Source organism: Hipposideros armiger, unplaced genomic scaffold (genome assembly GCF_001890085.2).
Source record: "Hipposideros armiger isolate ML-2016 unplaced genomic scaffold, ASM189008v1 scaffold_331, whole genome shotgun sequence".
Classification (NCBI taxonomy): Eukaryota; Metazoa; Chordata; class Mammalia; order Chiroptera; family Hipposideridae; genus Hipposideros; species Hipposideros armiger.
The window spans coordinates 1,860,988-1,866,172 of NW_017731681.1; positions in this window are offsets into that span (position 1 = coordinate 1,860,988).

The following is a 5,185-nucleotide window of genomic DNA, read 5'->3' on the forward strand; positions in this document are numbered from 1 at the left end:
GCCTCGACAATAAAAAAAATTGTGTTTAATTTTGTGATATATTATGTGGATTTCAAAGCAAGTTAACTTCCCTAATTATGTTTGGCCAAGGTAATGACACAATTAATTTGCAGGCTCGGTGCCCATGGTGGGAGAGTTGAGTCAAAGCCCCAAAGCCCGTTGGGTAGTAAAAGGGACTCAGCCGAAAACTAAGTATTTGCTAATGACAACATGGTGCCCTAAATACTGCTTTTTCTGAGCCACTTCCTTGCTTGAGAACCTGCTGCCACATCAACCGAGTCCAGCTTCCTGGCTTAGCTTCTGATTCCTCCATCATTAGCAGCCCAGGTGTTGCAGGACTTCCCTTGAGCCGGAGCCTAAGTCTTTTAGGGCTGGCCGCCCACGTCGCTAACTGTGCTAGAACCACTCTCCGTGGGCTGGCTCCTTATTCATGCCCATGTGCTGCCCCTCCCTTGGCAACTCCTTTACCCCATGGTGCCCTTCACATGAGGCCTTCTTACCCCTCAATAAATCATTCATGGCCCAGCCGCATTCCCACCTCCTCCTGAAGAGGTCCCCAACCGAAGTGCAGTTTGTTGCAAGGGACACAGTTGGCTCCTGGTTTTAGACCATTCTCTGCACCCCCAGACTCAGAGGGGTCACCGTGGTCTGGAAACTTGTATGGGCTTTGCAGATTCAGCAGCTCAGCTGAATGAGCCAAGCCAATTATTGCAAATCTGGACAGAGGAAGAACAGGAAGGAATGGAAAGAAGAGATGATGGGTGTGTATATATTTGATCTCCAACCTGAGTTTACTTAAAAATGACAAAAGGGGTGAGGAGACCCAGATATCCAGCCATCAGCAAGCGCGTCTTTGTACTGAACAGCTGTTCCCCACTGATCTCTTTGCTAAGCGCTGTGGAAGATCCTGCTCTTGGGAACTTGGATTCTAGTTAAGGCATCAAGGATAACACACATGAACTGACAACAAACCACACAACGCAGTACCCCATGGGACAGAGGATTAATCTGTGTGGTGCAGATGAGCAATCCTAAAATTTAAAGTTGAAGAGGTGTGCTGAGAGCAGAGTTCACAAAAACTGTTGGAGGAGGTGAGATTTCATCTGGGCCCTGAAGGGTGACAGGGGTGGGGAAGGGGCTGGGGGGTTGGTGGCGGGGGAAGGAGTGCAGGGATGGAAAAGTGTGGTGAGTCCACGAGTCTGTGGACAGACCAGCCCATTCAGAATGACTGTTTTGTGGTTGAGAGTAGTAGAAATGAAGAGAAGAGAAATGGAGTGAGCCTGATGGTGGAGATACTTAAAAATCTGGTCAAGTAGCTTATTTGTTTGTGACTTCCTTCCTTCCTTCCATCTGACAAATATTTTCTGAGTGCCTGGTGCATACAGCACAGTGCTAGGACCTGTGTAGGAAACAAGGAAGTGTGAGGATCAAGATGTTATCCTTCAGAACCTTATGAGTTAATGAGAGAGTCAAGACCCTCATATGAAAACAACATGGGTGCTTCAACAGGGGGTAGGGGCCATTTGCTCAGCTGTGCAGAGTGCTACCCAGGAGAGCAAGGGCAGTGAGGGCTCACTGCCACATTGGGTGATCATGGAAGTGGTGTTTGAGCTGTGCCTTGAAAGGGAGGCAAGTCTGAAAGGTGATAAAGAAGGGCAGGTGATTCAGGAAAAGGATTGACAAACACGGGAATGGGAAATCAAACATTCTGCCCAGGGAACGGCAAGTGGTCTGTGTTGGTCACAGGGGGCTGACATACAGGGGCACCGAGAGGGATTAAGATGGATATGGAGAAACCCTAGACCATGAGAACAGAAAGGACCTCAGAAACTTCCACCTCTTCCACTCCCTCTTGCCTAGAACACCATAAGAGCCTCTGGCCCGCCTTCCTTACCCAGACTGGGGAGCTCTCTTCTTCTTTAAACTGAGAAACACACAGGTACTAGAGTAGGCTAACTGTTATAATAAACAATCCAAATATCAGTAGCTTAACATTACAATCCAATGTGGTCTGCAGAGTGCCTCTGCTCCACACAGTCATCCAGGGACTTCCTTCTTGTGACAACACCATCTTCAACCACAAGGCTCAAGTTAGACAGCATGGAGAAGGCGCACCCACGTTCCATGGGTAAGAATCAGTTACACGACCCTACCAGATGCTAGGGGGCTGAGATGTAGTTTAACTGTGTGCCTAGGAAGAGGAAATGGTTTTCATGAGAACCCAGCCTCTACTATAACCTCCTTCTCCATAATCCTCATATAAAATTGATACCTGACTTAAGAAGCGAGAAATAGAGACGTAAAGAGCAAGTGGGGGGCATGAGAAAACAGCAGGGGCCTGTCTGTGCCAGAGCTGCGGGTTCCGATCCACATCCTTCTCCTAGCCATGTCCTCATACATTGAGTGCTGGTAGATTTGCTTAGCATCTCCCCTACCTCAGTTTCCTTATCTGTCCCACAGGAGCTCTAACTTGGTCCTCAAGAGAGGTGATGTGGAAAGGAACCTGCTTCTGGCCTCGCCATCGGGGAGAGGGGCAAGGGCAGCCTGGGAGACAGTCACTCAGCCCCATCTCTGTCCACCTGGTACCCCCTATGCGACTGAAGAGAAAGCTAAAGAGCAGAATGTTATTATAGCTTCTCCATATTGCAATGTCATCAGGAAGCCTGGGCCTCTGGGCAGCACCCTGGCAGCCCCATCACTCTTCCCAGCTGCACGGAGCCTTTTAGACCATGCTGGAAAGGGCAGGAAAGCAGTCTAATAAAACAAATGGCCAAGCAAGACCACTCATCCGCAGCTCTTCAAAATGATCTAAACTTCTGATTTTTGATTTAAATCTGCATCCTCTGTGGCCAAAAACATAAAACAGAAGATGAGGAAAAGAACTAAAATGAAGGCATGGGTGCCAAGAATTGGTGGGGGGAGGGGGAGAAAGCAGCTCTGGGGACAATACCAAGTTGAGTGTCAGCCAGGGAGGCTGATGTGCAGCCAGGTTGGGTCGTTTTCATTATTCATTGCTCAAAACTTCTGCTTCTGTTACTAAGCTGCCTTAAAACGGGCCAGGAAGTTTGACAGCTGATCCAACAACAAAATGCAGAAATCTAGCTGCTCCTGATTTGCCCTTCACCTTTCTCCCTCAGCCCCCAAGATGAGTATCTTATAGGGACCGGGCTGGGGGTGGAAACAAGTGGGCGAGAAGACCTGGTTTTATATTCTGATGTCCTCTGTTCTCTTCAGATTCATTTAGTGAGAGACTACCATGCACCATGACCTGTTGTCAAATAGTGATGAGTGTTTTGAGGCAAAAGGGGACCAAAAGTAACGGGGCTGCTACTTTAGCTGGGGGTCAGGGGCCACGGAAGGCCTCTCTGAGATGACATGGACCAGGGAGCAGAGTGAAGGGAGGGAGACAGATTTGGGGGCAGATGACAAGATGTCTCAACAGAGCTGTAGGACTTTGGAGATATTAAGGTGCACTTCAGAACCCCTTTGGGGCCTATCCCAGCACACCTCAAACATCTGTGTATCTTGAAAAAAAGCTCACCTCCAGAATAAGACAGCCATCTACTGCCAAGCGTGACCCTTCCAGCTACCTTTACTTGGGGGCATTAAATGACTGACGACTCCGAAGCAAGTCCAGACCCGCCTTTCACGGTAATATATTTGGGTGTTGCAGCCAATCATTTCCTCCGGTTGAATAATTTGAAAGAAGAAAAATCAGGCAATCGTGCCCTACAATACAGCTAAGTATTTAATTCCTTTCTAATGTTTACATTATTAACACCAGCATTACAAAACGATATTTTTACTTTCAAGCATATTAAAATGTGCAATTTGGTGTCTCAATTACTGGAATCATTATAACTTTGAAAACTGAAGCAGCACTCCCTCCCTCCTCTTTCCTCCCCCTGATGGTGCCTCATTTCTATAAAGATTCTATAAACAGAGATCAGGGCTCCATAAAGCCCAAACACCATTTCAAATGGCTTGGAAGGTGAGGCCCTGGAGGGTGCCTTCAAGGAGCCAGGAGGGCCTGCATTCGGAGTGAGTGACAGCTGGCAGGTGAGTGTTAAAATGGTCATCAACTCCCTGAGGGGCTGCCACTGTCCCAGTCACATTCCAGGTAACGCCTATTAATGTGCCCAGAATGGCTGGGTGACGACAAGCCAGTGAGCCCAGACTCTGGCTCCAACCACCCACAGGCAAGGGGGTGTGGAGAGTGGGGGGCTAGGTAAAACAAGGCCAGAGAGGATCCTAGAGCCCCTTAGAAAACTATAATATGTATAGGAACACATCCAGCACACAGTTCACAACCATAACTCTGCAAGGGGCTGGAAGAGACATCAAGTGGGCAAGAGCATGGACTCTGAAGCTAGTCAGCTGGGGTTCAAGTCCAGACTCTGCCACTTACCAGCTGACGACCTTGGCAAGTCCTTATCCTCTCTGTGCCTCAGTTTCCACATCTGTAAAATGGGGATAGCAGTGGTACTTATCTTGGAGAGCCATTGTGAGAACTAAATGAGTCAATATGTTCAAGGCATTTAGAACAGTGCCTGGCACATAGCAAATACTCAGCAAGTGTTCATTTTTCACTATAATTCCCATTTTAAGATGAAGAACTAAAATCAGAGCAATTAAATAACTTACCCAAGGTTGGCTGTTCCAAAGGCCTTTGCCTTTGCTGCCCCTCTACCTGGAAGCTGCTCTTGCCCCTTGGGTAACTCAGGTCTCTCTCAAACACCAGCCCCTCCAGTCCACCCAGACCCCACTCCCGCCCCTGGCTCAGTGGACCTAGCACCCTGACTTGATCTCTCCCTGGCACTTATCACATCTGAAATTATCTTGTTCATTTAGTAAATGACTTCATATGTAGAAAACACTACTGTTATTGTTATTGTATGTTTGTTTGGTTGTTATCTATCTCCCCCCACTTAAATGTAAAACCCACAGGGTCAGGACCCTCATCTGTCTTGTCCACCACATGGAAGCTCAGGGCTGGCTTCATGGGTATGTGATCTGTGCGGTCACACAGGGCCCTGAGCTCTGAAGGGCCCCACACTTGGTTTAATACTTTGTTGTTACTGTCCTGAAATGCTTAATTTTTTTTTAAAGATTTTTATTGGGGAATTGGGGGATGGGAACAGCACTGGGGAATTGGGGGAAGGGGAACAGACAAGTTGCTGTCGTT